This window comes from Triticum aestivum, chromosome 2A (assembly GCF_018294505.1).
Source record: "Triticum aestivum cultivar Chinese Spring chromosome 2A, IWGSC CS RefSeq v2.1, whole genome shotgun sequence".
In the NCBI taxonomy this organism is placed as follows: Eukaryota; Viridiplantae; Streptophyta; class Magnoliopsida; order Poales; family Poaceae; genus Triticum; species Triticum aestivum.
In genome coordinates this window covers 520,105,829-520,126,089 of record NC_057797.1, presented here as the reverse complement: position 1 = coordinate 520,126,089, position 20,261 = coordinate 520,105,829, and positions in this window count along the sequence as shown.

The following is a 20,261-nucleotide window of genomic DNA, read 5'->3' as shown; positions in this document are numbered from 1 at the left end:
TGGCTGGGGTTGATGGGTTGGTGCGGTTCTGGCTGTTGCTTCCTCCATTACCATTACCATTCCTGGGGCCATTGTGATTATGCGAGCTACCTCCTCCATGGGTATGCTGAAAATGTCCTCCCGGTCTAGGGGTAAAACGTGGCTTCTGCTGAGCTCCTGAATTGTACTTTCCTTGTGCATACTTGCTCTTGCGACTTTCAATTTGCTGCTGCTTCCCTTCAATCATAAGAGCACGATCTACCAACTCCTGGTAGTTGTTGAAAGTTGCTACCATCAACTGCATGCTCAACTCATCATTCAGTCCTTCCAGAAACTTCTCCTGCTTAGCTGCATCCGTAGCAACGTCATCTGGGGCATAACGTGCTAATTTACTAAAGTCCTCCACGTACTGGCCAACTGTCCGTCCTCATTGGCGCAAGTTGCGAAACCCACGCTTCTTCATGGCCATAGCTCCTGCTGAAACATGGGCAGTGCGAAAAGCCTGCTGAAACTGGTCCCATGTGACAGTGTCGACATGGAAAGTGGCTGTGAAATTCTCCCACCATGATGCTGCGGGTCCTTCAAGCTGATGTGTGGCAAACTTCACCTTCTCCGCATCCGTGCATCCTGCTGTGGTCAACTCTCTAGCTGTCTTGCGGAGCCAATCATCTGCTACCATTGGCTCGGTGCTACTGGAAAACACCGGCGGGTTCAGCCTAAGAAAATAGGCTAAATGATCAACAGGTGGTGGTGGTGGATTGTTGTTGGTGTTCCCCTGATTCTGATTTTGGACTAGCAACTGCATCAATGTGTTCTGCTGCTGGAGCAACTGAGTGAGCTCCGGTGGAAAGGTAAATCCGGGGTCAAGTCTCGGAGGCATCTGAGGGTTTAGAAAAGATGAGATTTAAGAATAGAGGTGGTCTAAAGAGAAAACACTACCCATATGCACATGAGGCAAAATCAAACAATTCACTTCATTCATTCAATCAAACAAGGGCATACAATCGATCTAACTATCACAAAAGTGCTCGGACTATGATATTTACATGGTGGACTACTAGTACTACTGATGAGGTGGTCTACTAGAAATATTCTTCGGTTGCAGACTCCATGATATCTGCTCCGGCTTCATCAACATAGTCATCATCGCTATCATCTGGATCCGAACCGGTGTCGTCGATGATGATGTAGTCTTCCGGGCGTATCTCCTTGGGTTCTTCGTCTTCATCTACTGGTGTAGGGCCTCCCATAAATATCCCGATCTTCATTGTTAGGTCGGCATTCTTGTCCACTAATACTTCAGTTTCTTCTTCATAATCTTCACGTGTAGCCTTGAGTTCTTCCTCCATTTCCTTGATTCTTGTTCTTGCCTTCTTCAGGTCTATCATGTCGGCACACATCTGGTTCTCCTGACGTCGAATGTGCTGGTTTAACTCATGGATAAAAGCTGCAATTGATCTATCCTTCCTGGTGCTGATCATCTCCCAGTGCTCATCTCGGCGTCCACAAATCTGGTAGATAGTATCCTTGAGATCATTGCGGTAGACTTCTCCAATGCGTCCCATGGCGATGTGAGCTGCCATGCTCTTTCCTAGACTCCAAGTTGATGCATCAAAAGAAAACTCTATGGGCTTAGTGACTGGCATGAACGTCCTTCCTGGAACTTGAACTTGAATCATCCAGCGCTCTTCTTCAGGTAAAGTGGCGTTGTAGCTCCCGGTGAAGCTTGGTACTCCTATGTTCAGGTATCTAGTGACTTCCTTCAAGTGACGTCCAAAGGGTGTATCTTCATCCGGTTGCGTGAACTCGTTCCTTGCATCCGCCATCCTAAAGGAGTAGAAAAGATGAGGAGTCAGAGGAGAAGAGAGTAGGTAGTGATTTAGGTCTTTAGCTTAGTGGTCGTGTCCTACAGTCAGCATGTGCTCTGATACCATCTCTGTAGAGACCAGACCTCAAACGGTCCAATCTCTGTGCTCCGGTGTCATCCCTGGATCAGTAATGCTGACACCACACAGTACTCGGAGGATTTATAACAGAGTAGCAATCACACACTTATTACATCGAGTGTCTCAAAAGAGAACTTATTACAATAAATATGGCTTAAGGCCATCTAATAACGATAACAGCGGAAGGCTTGGAAGATAAGCGAGTCCATCAACTCCAATGGCATCACTGAGTATAGAACCACGACCTAAAAACTCCTTAATCGTCGTCTGAAAAGTCTCCAACATTAACGTTGCACCCCGAAAATGGGTCAGCACATGGAATATGCTGGCAATGTAACACATAGAGAGTAATGGAATGAAACAACTATTCTATGTGCATATTTGGCTGGTGGAGAGCTGTATGGTTACATTTTTGCGAAAAGCCAATTTTTCCCTACTGCAAAGGAATAAATTTATTTAACTATCATGGTGGTTGTTAAACATTGAGAATGGTTGACAGCATTCTCAATCCCAATTAAACATCATTAAACAAAACCCAACCAAATTAATTTAGAGTAACATGTTGAGATTCACATGATAATCCAGGTACTAGATACTTAAGATGTCCATAACCGGGGACACGGCTAACCGTGATTAGTTTATACACTCTGTAGAGGTTTGCGCACTTTTCCCCACAAGACTCGATCGCCTCCGTTTGGTTTCTCGCACTACATGGTGTTTGAGAAGATGGATGACCGAGACATAGTCTTTCAGAAGTGCTAGCACCTTACGATCAGGTAGACCGTACCACCTACATCCCCTACATCTGCTAGTCTACCACTGTAAGAGTTTGCACGACTTAGTCAACTATGCTAGAGCCCATAATAGCTTGTGGCTGCACACGGAAGTTTCTAGCATGAAAAATCTCATGATCCCTTTGAGCCTGGGTGGCGGTCCAAAAGAAAATAGGCAAATCCTGGATTACCCAGATGCCTCAATCCACCCAGATGTGTATTTAAGTTGCCACCTTAGATAAACCATTAATTAACAAACTCACATCTGTCATGGATATCACTCAGCCAATCCACGTCTACTAGCATAGCATAGCAATAATAAGCAAACGTAGAAGTAACTCCCAAGGGTTTGATAATAAACAGGTAATAGGTACTACCTCAACTACTTCCCATCCCATAATTTAATTAGATCCTAATCATGCAATGTTTGAGGATTTGATCTAATGCAATAAAACTGGGTAGTAGGAAAGGTATGATCAAGTGTTACTTGCCTTGCCGATGATCCGCGAAACCTAGAGATTCGAAGTAACAGGCGGCGCACTCCGGGTATTCTATCGCAGACAAACAACAAGCATACAATAAGTACTCATCTAATGCACAGGTAAAACTCAAGTAAGAGATCTAACCAGAAAGTTCAACTTAAGAACTCCAGTTTGTCAAACTTAAGAAACCCTGGGTAGTATTACAAAAGAATCAAATCGAACGAAGTAACGAAAGTCAAACGGCGAAGGAAAACAACTTTGTTCTACTAATCTGGATCTAAGGCAATTTTTTTACAGTGGCAAAAACTTGTTTAAGTTGGTTAGACGGAAAAACCGACGAAAAAACCGAACGGTTTTTCGAGAAAAACGGCGGCGCGGAAATCGAGGCACCTCGAGCGGCGGGTCGGCGGCGGCGGGGTCCGGCGAGGCGGCGGCGCGGGGCTCGAGGGCGGGCGGGGCTGGCGGCTAGGGTTTGGCCCGGGGCTGGGCTGCGGCTTATAAAGCCTGCCGGGCCAAGAGTCCTAGTCGGACACGGCCCGGTTAGGTCGGTGCATGTTTTTTTAAATAATTACGCGCGGAAGAAAATAAAAATAAATACTAAACGTACTCCAAAAATCTCGAAATAAATTTTCCCGGGCTTCTAAAATCAAGCCGCACAAGGTGAACATTTATTTGGGGCCTAAATGCAATTTTGAAAAACGCACATTTTTCCTAAATTCAAATAAAATACCGGAAAACTCCGAAATAAAATCTTACTTGATTTTATTATTAAATCCTCATTATTTCTTTATGTTGGGAAAGTCATTTTATTCCCTCTCTCATATTTTTGTAATAGAAATAATTGATGATAAATAATTAAAATCAAATGATCCTATTCTCAATTTTTGAGAAAACTCAAATATGAAAATAACGAAATCCCCAACTCTCTCCGTGGGTACTTGAGTTGCGTAGAATTTCTAGGATCAAAACCAAAAGCAAATAAAATATGATATGCAATGATGATCTAATGTATAACATTCCAAATTGAAAATTTGGGATGTTACAAGGTTTGTGATACGTCTCCATCGTATCTACTTTTCCAAACACTTTTGACCTTGTTTTGGACTCTAACTTGCATGATTTGAATGGAACTAACCCGGACTAACGCTGTTTTTAGCAGAATTGCCTTGGTGTTATTTTTGTGCAGAAATAAAAGTTCTCGGAATGACCTGAAACTGAACGGAGAATATTTTTGGAATATATAAAAAATACTGGCGAAAGAATCAACACCAGGGGGCCCACACCCTGTCCACGAGGGTAGGGGCGCACCCAAGCACACCCCTTGTCTCGTGGGCCCCCTGAGGCTCCACCGACCTCAACTCCACCGACCTCAACTCCAACTCTATATATTCATGTTCGTGGAGAAAAAAAATCAAGGAGAAGGATTCATCGCGTTTTATGATACGGAGCTGCCGCCAAGCCCTATTCTCTCTCGGGAGGGCTGATCTAGAGTTCGTTCGGGGCTCCGGAGAGGGGAATCCGTCACCATCGTCATCATCAACCTTCCTCCATCACCAATTTCATGATTCTCACCGTCGTGCGTGTGTAATTCCATCGTAGGCCTGCTGGACGGTGATGGGTTGGATGAGATTTATCATGTAATTGAGTTAGTTTTGTTATGGTTTGATCCCTAGTGTCCACTATGTTCTGAGATTGATGTTGCTATGACTTTTCTATGCTTAATGCTTGTCACTAGGGCCCGAGTGCCATGATTTCAGATCTGAACCTATTATTATATGTTTCCATGAATATATGTGAGTTATTGATCCTATTTTGCATGTCAATTGTCACCTACTATGTGTTATGATCCGTTAACCCCGAAGTGAAAATAATCGGGACAACTACCGGTGATGACTATAGTTTGAGGAGTTCATGTATTCACTAAGTGCTAATGCTTTGTTCTGGTACTCTATTAAAAGGAGGCCTTAATATCCCTTAGTTTCCAATAGGACACCGCTGCCACGGGAGGGTAGGACAAAAGATGTCATGCAAGTTCTTTTCCATAAGCACGTATGACTATATTCGGAATACCTGCCTACATTACATTCATGAACTGGAGCTAGTTCTGTGTCACCCTATGTTATAACTATTACATGAGGAATCCCATCCGACATAATTATCCATCACTGATCCATTGCCTACGAGCTTTTCACATATTGATCTTTGCTTACTTACTTTTTCGTTGCCACTGTTACAATTAGCACAAACCCAATACTGTTACTTTTGCCACCGTTACCGTTACTTCCATATTACTTTGCTACTAAATACTTTGTTGTAGATATTAAGTCTTTCAGGTGCGGTTGAATTGACAACTCAACTGTTAATACTTGAGGATATTCTTTGGCTCCCCTTGTGTCGAATCAATAAATTAGGGTTGAATACTCTACCCTCAAAAACTGTTGCGATCCCCTATACTTGTGGGTTATCAAGACTATTTTCTGGTGCCATTGCCGGGGAGCATAGCTCTATTCTTTGAGTCACTTGGGATTTATATCTGCTGATCACTATGAGGAACTTGAAAGATGAAAGAACCAAGATTTTTCCCTCAACTACGAGGGGAGGTAAGGAACTACCATCTAGCTCTGCACTTGATTCACCTTCTGTTATGAGTAAACTTGCGACACCTACTCCTGCTATTCATTCTGATATGTCGCATGTTATTGATGATGCCACTTCTGCTTTGCATGATGCTTATGACGAAACTACTTCTATGCTTGAAAATATTGTGCCATTAGGTGAATTTCTCGATGAACAACTTGCTAGGGCTAGAGAGAATGAAATTATTGAAACTAATAATATTGATGAAAGTGATGATGAAGATTCCCCCTAGATATGAATTGCCTGGTGTGCATGAGGGTTATTGATACGTCTCCGTCGTATCTACTTTTCCAAACACTTTTGCCCTTGTTTTGGACTCTAACTTGCTGATTTGAATGGAACTAACCCGGACTGACGCTGTTTTCAGCAGAATTGCTATGGTGTTATTTATGTGCAGAAACAAAAGTTCTCGGAATGACGTGAAACTTCACGGAACATCTATTCGGAAATAATAAAAAATCCTTGCAAAAGATGAAGACCAGGGGGCCCACCACCTGTCCACGAGGGTGGGGGGCGCTCCTGCCCCCCTAGGGCGCGCGCCCCTACCTCGTGGGCCCCCTGGATCTCCTCCGACCTCAACTCCAACTCTATATATTTGGTTTCAGGGAGAAAAAATCAGAGAGAAGGATTCATCACGCTTTATGATATGGAGCCACCGCCAAGCCCTAAAACCTCTCGGGAGGGCTGATCTGGAGTCCGTCTGGGGCTCCGGAGAGGGGAATCCGACGCCATCGTCATCATCAACCTTCCTCCATCACCAATTTCATGATGCTCACCACCATGCGTGAGTAATTCCATCGTAGGCTTGCTGGACGGTGATGGGTTGGATGAGATCTGTCATGTAATCGAGTTAGTTTTGTTAGGGTTTGATCCCTAGTATCCACTATGTTCTGAGGTTGATGTTGCTATGACTTTGCTATGCTTAGTGCTTGTCACTAGGGCCCGAGTGCCATGATTTCAGATCTGAACCTATTATGTTTTCATCAATATATGAGAGTTCTTGATCCTATCTTGCAAGTCTATAGTCACCTATTATGTGTTATGATCCGTTAACCCTGAAGTGACAATAACCGGGATACTTACCGGTGATGACCGTAGTTTGAGGAGTTCATGTATTCACTATGTGTTAATGCTTTGGCCCAGTACTCTATTAAAAGGAGGCCTTAATATCCCTTAGTTTCCATTAGGACCCCAATGCCACGGGTGGGTAGGACAAAAGATGTCATGCAAGTTCTTTTCCATAAGCACGTATGACTATATTCGGAATACATGCCTACATTACATTGATGAACTGGAGCTAGTTCTGTGTCACCCTAGGTTATGATTGTTACATGATGAACCGCATCCGGCATAATTCTCCGTCACTGATCCATTGCCTACGAGCTTTCCATATATTGTTCTTCGCTTATTTACTTTTCTGTTGCTATTGCTATCATCACTACAAAATACCAAAAACATTACTTTTGCTATCATTACCTTTTGCTACCGTTACCACTACTATCATATTACTTTGCTACTAAACACTTTGCTGCAGATACTAAGTTTCCAGGTGTGGTTGAATTGACAACTCAGCTGCTAATACTTGAGAATATTCTTTGGCTCCCCTTGTGTCGAATCAATAAATTTGGGTTGAATACTCTACCCTCGAAAACTATTGCGATCCCCTATACTTGTGGGTTATCAAGACTATTTTCTGGCGCCGTTGCCGGGGAGCATAGCTCTATTCTTTGAGTCACTTCGGATTTATATCTTCTTATCATTATGAAGAACTTGAAAGATCCAAGAACCAAGATTTATCAATCAACTAAGAGGGGAGGTAAGGAACTGCCATCTAGCTCCACACTTGATTCACCTTCTATTTTGAGTAAGCTTGCGACACCTAAACCTGCTTATACTATTCATTCTGATATGTCGCATGTTATTGATGATGCCACTTCTGCTATGCATGATACTTATGATGAAACTACTTATATGCTTGATACTACTGTGCCACTTGGTGAATTTCTTGATGAACAACTTGCTAGGGTTAGAGAGAATGAAAATATTGAATCTGATAATATTGATGAAAGTGATGGTGAAGACTTGCCTGTTATTCCTAAGGGTTAGGTTTTTGATAAAGAAGCTTCTTTAGCTATTTTAGCTTGCAAAGATAGATGCGAGTGATGTCTACTACACAAACTTCTTCTTGTAGACGTTGTTGGGCCTCCAAGTGCAGAGGTTTGTAGGACAGTAGCAAATTTCCCTCAAGTGGATGACCTAAGGTTTATCAATCCGTAGGAGGCGTAGGATGAAGATGGTCTCTCTCAAACAACCCTGCAACAAAATAACAAAGAGTCTCTTATGTCCCCAACACACCCAATACAATGGTAAATTGTATAGGTGCACTAGTTCAGCGAAGAGATGGTGATACAAGTGGTATATGGATGGTAGATAATAGTTTTTGTAATATGAAAATATAAAAACAGCAAGGTAATGAATGATAAAAGTGAGCATAAACGGTATTGCAATGTGTTGAAACAAGGCCCAGGGTTCATACTTTCACTAGTGCAAGTCCTCTCAACAATAATAACATAATTGGATCATATAACTATCCCTCAACATGCAACAAAGAGTCACTCCAAAGTCACTAATAGCGGAGAACAAACGAAGAGATTATGGTAGGGTACGAAACCACCTCAAAGTTATTCTTTCCAATCAATCCGTTGGGCTATTCCTATAAGTGTCACAAACAGCCCTAGAGTTCGTACTAGAATAACACCTTAAGACACAAATCAACCAAAACCCTAATGTCACCTAGATACTCCAATGTCACCTCAAGTATCTGTGGGTATGATTATACGATATCCATCACACAATCTCAGATTCATCTATTCAACCAACACATAGAACCTCAAAGACTGCCCCAAAGTTTCTACCGGAGAATCAAGACGAAAACGTGTGCCAACCCCTATGCATAGGTTCATGGGCGGAACCCGGAAGTTGATCACCAAAACATACATCAAATGAATCACGTGATATCCCATTGTCACCACAGATACGCACGGCAAGACATACATCAAGTGTTCTCAAATCATTAAAGACTCAATCCGATAAGATTACTTCAAAGGGGAAACTCAGTCCATTACAAGAGAGTAGAGGGGGAGAAAACATCATAGGATCCAAATATAATAGCAAAGCTCACGATACATCAAGATCGTATCACCTCAAGAACACGAGAGAGAGAGAGAGATCAAACACATAGCTACTGGTACATACCCTCAGACCCGAGGGAGAACTACTCCCTCCTCGTCATGGAGAGCACCAGGATGATGAAGATGGCCACCGGTGAGGGATTCCCCCTCCGACAGGGTGTCGAAATGGGTCTAGATTGGTTTTCGGTGGCTACGGAGGCTTCTGGCGGCAGAACTCCCGATCTATTGTGCTCCCCAATAGTTTTAGGGTATATGGATATATATAGGTGGAAGAAATACATCAGGGGAGCCACAAGGGGCCCACGAGGGTGGAGGGCGCGCCCCCTGCCTCGTGGCTTCCTCGTTGATCCCCCGACATGCACTCCAAGTCTCCTGTGTTGCTTTCTTTCCAAAAATAACTTTTCCAAAGGTTTCATTCCGTTTGGACTCCATTTGATATTCCTTTTCTGCGAAACACTGAAACAAGGGAAAAACAGAAACTGGCACTGGGCTCTGGGTTAATAGGTTAATCCCCAAAATCATATAAAATAGCATATAAATGCATATAAAACATCCAAGGATGATAATATAATAGCATGGAACAATCAAAAATTATAGATACGTTGGAGACGTATCAGCATCGCCAAGCTTAATTCCTGCTCGTCCTCGAGTAGGTAAATGATAAAAACAGAATTTTTGATGTGGAATGCTGCCTAACATATTCATCATGTATTTCTCTTTATTGTAGCAAGAATATTCAGATCCATAAGATTCAAGACAAAATTTTAATATTGACATAAAAATAATAATAATTCAAGCATACTAACTAAGCAATCATGTCTTCTCAAAATAACATGGCCAAAGAAATTTCATCCCTACAAAATCATATAATTTAGTCATGCTCCATTTTCGTCACACAAGAATGCTCTCATCATGCACAATCCCGATGACAAGCCAAGCAATTGTTTCATACTTTAGTAATCTCAAACTTTATAAACCTTGACGCAATACATGAGCGCGAGCCATGGATATAGCACTATGAGTGGAATAGAATATAATGAGGGGGTTATGTGGAGAAGAGAAAAAAGGAGAAAGTCTCACATAGACGCGGCTAATCAATGGGCTAGGGAGATGCCCATCAATTGATGTCAATGCAAGGAGTAGGGATTGTCATGCAACGGATGCACTAGAGCTATAAATGTATGAAAGCTCAACAAAAGAAACTAAGTGGGTGTGCATCCAACTTGATTGATCAAGAAGACCTAGGGCACTTGAGGAGGCCCATTGTTGGAATATACAAGCCAAGTTCTATAATGAAAATTTCCCACTAGTATATGAAAGTGACAAAACAAGAGACTCTCTATCATGAAGATCATGGTGTTACTTTGAAGCACAAGTGTGGAAAAAAGGATAGTAGCATTGTCCCTTTTATTTTTTTATTTTTTATTTGGACTTTTTTTATTTGGCCTTTCTCTTTTTTTATTTGGCCTTTCTTTTCTTTTCTTTTTTTTCTTTTTTGGGACAATGCTCTATTAATGATGATCATCACACTTCTATTTATTTACAACTCAAATATTACAACTCGATACTTAGAACAAGATATGACTCTATATGAATGCCTCTGACGGTGTACCGGGATTGCGATGAATCAAGTGTGACATGTATGAAAAATTATGAATGGTGGCTTTGCCACAAATACGATGTCAACTACATGATCATGCAAAGCAATATGACAATGATGATGCGTGTCATAATAAACGGAACGGTGGAAAGTTGCATGGCAATATATCTCAGAATGGCTATGGAAATGCCATAATAGGTAGGTATGGTGGCTGTTTTGAGGAAGATAGAAGGAGGTTTATGTGTGAAAGAGCGTATCATATCACGGGGTTTGGATGCACCGGCGAAGTTTGCACCAACTCTCAATGTGAGAAAGGGCAATGCACGGTACCGAAGAGGCTAGCATTGATGGAAGGGTGAGAGTGTGTATAATCCATGGACTCAACACTAGTCATAAAGAACTCACATACTTATTGCAAAAATCTACAAGTCATCAAAAACCAAGCATTACGCGCATGCTCCTAGGGGGATAGATTGGTAGGAAAAGACCATCGCTTGTCCCCGACCTCCACTCATAAGGAAGACAATCAAATAACACCTCATGTTTCAAATTTGTTACACAACGTTTACCATACGTGCATGCTACGGGACTTGCAAACTTCAACACAAGTATTCCTCAAATTCACAACTACTCAACTAGCACAACTTTAATATCACTATCTCCATATCTCAAAACAATCATCAAGTATCAAACTTCTCTTAGTATTCAATGCACTCTATATGAAAGTTTTTATTATACCCCTCTTGGATGCCCATCATATTAGGACTAAATTCATAACCAAAGCAAATTACCATGCTGTTTAGGACTCACAAAATAATATAAGTGAAGCATGAGAGTTCATCTATTTCTATAAAATAAAACCACCACCGTGCTCTAAAAGGATATAAGTGAAGCACTAGAGCAAAGGACAAACTACTCCAAAAGATATAAGTGAAGATCAATGAGTAGTTGAACAATTATGCAACTATATGGAGACTCTATAACATTTAATAATTTCAGATCTTGGTATTTTATTAAAACATCAGGCAAAACAAAATTAAATAAAATGACGCTCCAAGCAAAACACATATCATGTGGCGAATAAAAATATAGCTCCAAGTAAAGTTACCGATGAACGAAGATGAAAGAGGGGATGCCTTCCGGGGCATCCCCAAGCTTAGGCTCTTGGTTGTCCTTGAATATTACCTTGGGGTGCCTTGGGAATCCCCAAGCTTAGGCTCTTGCCACTCCTTATTCCATAATCCATCAAATCTTTACCCAAAACTTGAAAACTTCACAACACAAAACTTAAAGTAGAAAATCTCGTGAGCTCTGTTAGCGAAAGAAAACAAAGCACCACTTCAAGCTACTGTAATGAACTCATTATTTATTTATATTGGTGTTAAACCTACTGTATTCCAACTTCTATATGGTTTATAAACTCTTTTACTAGCCATAGATTCATCAAAATAAGCAAACAACACACGGAAAACAGAATCTGTCAAAAACAGAACAGTCTGTAGTAATCTGTAGCTAACGCAAGATATGTAACCCCAAAATTCTAAAATAAATTGATGGACGTGAGTAATTTATCTATTAATAATCTTAAAAAAGAATTAACTAAATATCACTCTCCAATAAAAATGGCAGCAGTTCTCGTGAGCGCTAAAGTTTCTGTTTTTTACAGCAAGATATCAAGACTTTCCCCAAGTCTTCCCAACGGTTCTACTTGGCACAAACACTAATTAAACACAAAAAAACACAACCTAAACATATGCTAGATAAATTATTTATTACTAAACAGGAGCAAAAAGCAAGGAATAAAAACAAAATTAGGTTGCCTCCCAACAAGCGCTATCGTTTGACGCCCCTAGCTAGGCATGATGATTCCAATGATGCTCACATAAAAGATAAGAATTGTAACATAAACAGAGCATCATGAAGAATATGACTAGCACATTTAAGTCTAACCCACTTCCTATGCATAGGGATTTTGTGAGCAAACAACTTATGGGAACAATAATCAACTAGCATAGGAAGGCAAAACAAGCATAACTTCAAAACTTTAAGCACATAGAGAGGGAACTTGATATTATTGAAATTCCTACAAGCATATATTCCTCCCTCATAATAATTTTCAGTAGCATCATGAATAAATTAAACAATATAACCAGCACCTAAAGCATTCTTTTCATGATCTACAAGCATAGAAAATTTACTACTCTCTACATAAGCGAAATTCTTCTCATTCATAATAGTGGGAGCAAACTCAACAAAATAACTATCATGTGAGGCATAATCCAATTGAAAACTAAAATCATGATGACAAGTTTCATGGATATCATTATTCTTTAAAGCATACATGTGATCACAATAATAATCAAAGATAGCAACTTTATTCTCATAATCAATTGGAACCTCTTCCGAAATAGTGGATTCATCACTAAATAAAGTCATGACCTCTCGAAATGCACTTTCATGAATATAATCATCATAAATAGGAGGCAGGCTTTCATCATAATAAATTTTCTCATCAAAACATGGGGGACAAAAAATATCATCTTCATCAAACATAGCTTCCCCAAGCTTGTGGCTTTGCATCTCATTAGCATCATGGATATTCAAGGAATTCATACTAACAACATTGCAATCATGCTCATCATTCAAATATTTAGTGCCAAACATTCTAATGCATTCTTCTTCTAGCACTTGAGCACAATTATCCGAATCCTTATTCTCGCGAAAGACATTAAAAAGATGAAGCATATGAGGCATCAATAATTCCATTTTTTTGTAGTTTTCTTTTATAAACTAAACTAGTGATAAAACAAGAAACTAAAAGACTCAATTGCAAGATCTAAAGATATACCTTCAAGCACTCACCTCCCCGGCAATGGTGCCAGAAAAGAGCTTGATGTCTACTACACAACCTTCTTCTTGTAGACGTTGTTGGGCCTCCAAGTGCAGAGGTTTGTAGGACAGTAGCAAATTTCCCTCAAGTGGATGACCTAAGGTTTATCAATTCATAGGAGGCGTAGGATGAAGATGGTCTCTCTCAAGCAACCCTGCAACCAAATAACAAAGAGTCTCTTGTGTCCCCAACACACACAATACAATGGTAAATTGTATAGGTGCACTAGTCCGGCGAAGAGATGGTGATACAAGTGGTATATGGATGGTAGATAATAGTTTTTGTAATCTGAAAATATAAAAATAGCAAGGTAACGAATGATAAAAGTGAGCGTAAACGGTATTGCAATGTGTTGAAACAAGGCCTAGGGTTCATACTTTCACTAGTGCAAGTCCTCTCAACAATAATAACATAATTGGATCATATAACTATCCCTCAAAATGCAACAAAGAGTCACTCCAAAGTCACTAATAGCGGAGAACAAACGAAGAGATTATGGTAGGGTACGAAACCACCTCAAATTTATTCTTTCCAATCAATCTGTTGGGCTATTCCTATAAGTGTCACAAACACCCTAGAGTTTGTACTAGAATAACACCTTAAGACACAAATCAACCAAAACTCTAATGTCACCTAGATACTCCAATGTCACCTCAAGTATCCGTGGGTATGATTATACGATATGCATCACACAATCTCAGATTCATCTATTCAACCAACACATAGAACCTCAAAGAGTGCCCCAAAGTTTCTACCAGAGAATCAAGACGAAAACGTGTGCCAACCCCTATGCATAGGTTCATGGGCAGAACCCGCAAGTTGATCACTAAAACATACATCAAGTGAATCACGTGATATCCCATTATCACCACAGATACGCACGGCAAGACATACATCAAGTGTTCTCAAATCATTAAAGACTCAATCCGGTAAGATTACTTCAAAGGGGAAACTCAATCCATTACAAGAGAGTAGAGGTGGGAGAAAACATCATAGGATCCAAATATAATAGCAAAGCTCGCGATACATCAAGATCGTATCACCTCAAGAACACGAGCGAGAGATCAAACACATAGCTACTGGTACATACCCTCAGCCCCGAGGGAGAAGTACTCCCTCCTCGTCATGGAGAGCACCGGGATGATGAAGATGGACACCGGTGAGGGATTCCCCTCCGGCAGGGTGCCGGAACGGGTCTAGATTGGTTTTTGATGGCTACGGAGGCTTCTGTGGCGGAACTCCCGATCTATTGTGCTCCCCGATAGTTTTAGGGTATATGGATATATATAGGCAGAAGAAATATATCAGGGGAGCCACGAGGGGCCCATGAGGGTGGAGGGCACGCCCAGGGGGGTGGGCTCGCCCCCTACCTCGTGGCTTCCTCGTTGATCCCCCGACGTGCACTCCAAGTCTCCTGTATTGCGTTCTTTCCAAAAATAACTTTTCCAAAGGTTTCATTCCGTTTGGACTCCGTTTGATATTCCTTTTCTACGAAACACTGAAACAAGGGAAAAACAGAAACTGGCACTAGGCTCTGGGTTAGTAGGTTAGTCCCAAAAATCATATAAAATAGCATATAAATGCATATAAAACATCCAAGGTTGATAATATAAAAGCATGGAACAATAAAAAATTATAGATACGTTGGAGATGTATCAACGAGCTCAAGAGGTTATTAGCTAAATGGGAGCGGCAATCTCTTAATGCTAGAATGAAACCTGGCCCTGCTTTTGCTACTTCACCTATATGTGTTACTGATAAGGATTATGAATTCTCTGTTGATCCTGATATAATTACTTTGGTTGAATCTGATCCTTTTCATGGCTATGAATCTGAAACTGTTGTGGCACATCTTACTAAATTAAATGATATAGCCACCCAGTTCACTAATTATGAGAGAACTCGTTACTTTTATATCCTTAAAATATTTCCGTTCTCATTAAAGGGTGATGCTAAGATATGGTTTAATTCTCTTGATCCTGGTTGTGTGCGTAGTCCCCAGGATATGATTTATTACTTCTCTGCTAAATATTTCCCTGCTCATAATAAACAAGCTGCTTTAAGGGATATATATATATAATTTTGTGCAAATTGAAGAAGAGAGTCTCCCACAAGCTTGGGGGAGGCTTCTCCAATTACTTAATGCCTTGCCTGATCATCCTCTTAAGAAAAATGAAATACTTGATATCTTTTATGATGGACTAACCGATGCCTCCAGAGATTACCTGGATAGTTGTGCTGGTTCTGTTTTCAGGGAAAGAACACCGGATGAAGCTGAAATTCTATTGAATAATATGTTGACAAATGAAAATAATTGGACACTTCCTGAGCCACTTCCTGAGCCAGCTCCTGAGCCTATTCCTAAACCCACTCCAAAGAAAAGGGGTATTCTATTTCTCAATCCTGAAGATATGCAAGAGGCAAAGAAATCTATGAAAGAAAAAGGTATTAAAGCTGAAGATGTTAAGAATTTACCTCCTATTGAAGAAATACACGGTCTTAATTTACCACCCGTTGAAAAAACATATGATCTTAATCCATTACCTATTGAAGAAATTCACGGTCTTGATAACCCGACACACGTAGTAAAGGTAAATTCTCTCTATAGATATGATAAATCTGAAATCTCGTTTACTAAATTTGCTAGCCCATGCTTAGATGAGTTTGATAAATTTATGGCTAAGCAAGAAGATTTTAATGATTATTTTGGTAGACAATTGAAATACAATTCCAATATGCTTGAACACTTGGGTGATTATATGGCTAATGTTAAAGGTGAACTTAAACTTATTAGTAAACATGCTTCTATGGTTACCACTCAAGTAGAACAAGTACTTAAAGCTCAAAATGATTTGCTCAATGAATTGAATAGCAAGGATAATGATAATGATGTTAGAGTTATGACTAGAGGTGGTAGAATGACTCACGAACCTTTGTATCCTGAAGGCCATCCTAAGAGGATTGAGCTAGATTCTCAGAGAAATAATATAGATGCACCTAGTCCTTCTAAAAGGAAGAAAAATAAAAATGATAGGACTTTGCATGCTTCTAGTGAACCTGTTATTGAAACACCTGAGAATCCAAATGATATTTCTATCTCTGATGCTGAAACACAATCTGGTAATGAACCTGAAACTAGTGATAATGTTAATGATAATGTTCATGATGATGCTCAACCTAGTAATGATAATGATATAGAAATTGAACCTGCTGTTGATCTTGATAACCCACAATCAAAGAATCAACGTTATGATAAGAAAGACTTTGTTGCTAGGAAACATGGTAAAGAAAGAGAACCATGGGTCCAGAAACCCATGCCTTTTCCTCCCAAACCATCCAAGAAAAAGGATGATGAGGATTTTGAGCGCTTTGCTGAAATGATTAGACCTATCTTTTTGCGTATGAGATTAACTTATATGCTTAAAATGAATCCTTATGCTAAGTACATTAAAGATATTGTTACAAATAAAAGAAAGATACTGGAAGCTGGAATTTCCACCATGCTTGCTAATTATACTTTTAAAGGTGGAATACCTAAGAAACTAGGAGATCCAGGAGTACCCACTATACCATGCTCCATTAAAAGAAACTATGTTAAAACTGCTTTATGTGATCTTGGAGCCGGTGTTAGTGTTATGCCTCTCTCTTTATATCGTAGACTTGATTTGAATAACTTGGCACCTACTGAATTATCTTTGCAAATGGCTGATAAATCAACTGCTGTACATGTCGGTATTTGTGAGGATGTGCCAATGTTACTATTTTAACAGACTTTGTTATTCTTGATATTCCCGAGGATGAGTATGTCTATTATTCTTGGAAGACCTTTTTTGAATACTGCAGGGGCTGTTATTGATTGCACTAAAGGCAATGTCACTTTTCATGTTAATGGTAATGAGCATACGGTACACTTTCCGAGGAAACAACCTCAAGTTCATAGTATCAACTCTATTGGAAAAATGCCATCGATTATATTTGGAGGTTTTGAATTTCCTCTTCCTACTATCAAGAAGAAATATGATATTCTTATTATTGGGGATGTGCATATCCCTGTTGAGGTAACATAGTGTTATTCGAAATTTCTCTGGTTCCATGTTATTCGGAATGAGTTCGTTAACAAGACTTGATCAACCTTGTTAGTGGATTCCATTGGATGATCATGAGATGGATGAAACTAGAAGGCACAACCTTCTGTACCCTCCTTTTACTTTCTGCTATTTATATTAAATAAAATAAAATTAGTATTTTTCTGTCTGTTATCTGATTTATCTGTGCAATATAAAAATACCCCGAAAATAAAAGTTCTCCAAATGCCCTGAAATTTAAATATGATTTTTTCTGAAATATTTGAGAATATTTGGCACTGAGAACACAGCAGGAGGAGCTGGCATCTGGCCACGAGGGTCAGGGGCGCGCCCCCCTGCCTCGTGGGCCCATGGTGTCCCTCCTCCACTTATCCTTGCACCCGCTCCTCCCACAAACACGAATATCCAGCTCAAACCCGAGTCCAAGCTCATTTTGCTGCCATTTTCGATCTCCTTGCTCAAAGCACCTCTCACAAAATTGCTTGGGGAGATTGTTCCTTGGTATGTGACTCCTCCATTGCTCCAATTAGTTTTTGTTCTAGTGCTTCATTCATTGCAAATTTGTGCTGCTTAGGTGACCCTGTTCTTGAGCTTGCATGTCAAATTTGTATGGTCAAAAGTAGTATTGATGCATGATATAGGCTCTAGGCACTTGTAGGAGTAGTTGCTATCAATATTATTGAGCTTTGTTCACTTTTATTTTTAAGTTACTAAAAATTTAATATGTTTAGGAAAATGTACCAAGGTGGCTCTTCAAGGAAACAAGAGCCCATGCTTGCAATGTGTGATGCTGATGATGAGCCACCAAGAAACGCTCCAGTGCGTCCTTGTGAATGGCCTTCAGAAAATTTTATGGATCGAGCGGGAATTAAGGAAGAATTTAACGCATATTTGTGTAATGCTGATCTTGTGAGCTTCGAGGAAGAAAAGTGCAGCCGGTATCACTATCTCCCTAGTTCCTTTGTGAGGAGGTTTGAATTTTCATCTTCACGTAATTCTCCAACTATCCTGTTTGATGTTTATGAAAATTCTTACACTATGGACTTGGAGGATTTTACCACTGCTTGCAAACTTCCACAATGGGGTAGTGTCAGGGAACCTCGCAAATCTGAATTTAGAGATTTTCTTGCTAGTATAACTGTGGGGGAATCTAGAGATATAACACAAGTTACTATAGGGAGCATTCACTTTCCTGCTATACATTATTTTGCTCTCTTCATAGGTAGATGCATTAACGGTAAAGATGAAGCATGTCACATGTGTGTCCCTGACCTCAGTATTCTTAGGAGTGCTGTGTTAGGAGACAAATCTTATAATTTGGGAGCCATTGTTGCACGTAGGTTGCATCTTAATAGATTTAATGGAGATTTCATTGGTGGAATTTATGCAACCCGCGTAGCTAATTTTCTTGGTATAGCCATACGTAATGATGATATTGAATTGTCTCCTGCTTACCTAGACTTTTATGCTATGGTTCACCACTAGTTTGTTGAGAGGAATGAATCATCTCTCCAGTATTGCTTAATCTTTGACAGATGCCATGCTGTCCGTATTACTCTCTCTGCTCCTGCCTTCTTTGATTATCAGGCAAAAGGAAGATATGTTATTACCAAAGAGGAGGCAAATGAGTACGAGAGGAGTGCGGAGGCCGCTCGTCGCCACGCTGCAGCTCAGGAGGCGATAGCCGCTGCATCGCAGTACGACCCCAACTATTATTATGGATATCCGCCAGGCCAACCGTGGCCATAGACCAACTTAGGCCAAAAGCCTAAGCTTGGGGGAGTACATATTTCCCACCTACATTACATTCATGTGCACACACTCATTGCTAGATGTCGGTGCTCATACTTTTTCATTGTATCATCCATGCTAGTTTATTTCCCTTTTTATGCTTTCTTCTTGTGTGTTTAATAAACCTTAAGAAAAACAAAAAAAATTAGTTGTAGCTTTTAGCTAGTTTTAATTTCCATGCTTGTAGTAGTAATTAAAAAGAAAACCCAAAAATATTTCCTATTCTTCTTTTGCTTGTTGGGAGCTTTCCCGTGTAAATAGTTTTATTTCTTTGGGGGTCGATAGGAGAAGACCGTGATAAATTGTTGAAGTGGCTCTTATATGCATTATTGTTGATCTGATAAAAGAGCCCATATTGCCTTGTCTTCTCCTGTTTATTGAATGCTTGCAGATTCCAGCTTAGTCCAATACACGTGCACTATTATTATTATTCACATCATTTGGTTGTGTAAGTGAAAGGCAATTATGATGATATGTGATGGACTGACTGAGATGAGAAAAGCTGGTATGAACTCGACCTCTCTTGTTTTTGTAAATATGATTAGTTCATCATTCCTGATTCAGCCTATTATGGATAAACATGTTTGCAATGACAACTAGAGATCATAGTTTCTTGTGCCATGCTTGATTAGCTAGGAGCTTATAATGGTTTACCTTGCGTGCTAACATGCTATTAAAATGATTGTGATGTGGTATGACAGGGTGGTATCCTCCTCTGAATGATTTAAGTGACTTGACTTGGCGCATGTTCACGCATGTAGTTGAAACAAAATCAACATAGCCTTCACGATATTTATGTTCATGGTGGATTATATCCTACTCATGCTTGCATTCAATGTTGATTAATTTTCATGCATGTTCATGACTATTGTCGCTCTCTAGCTGGT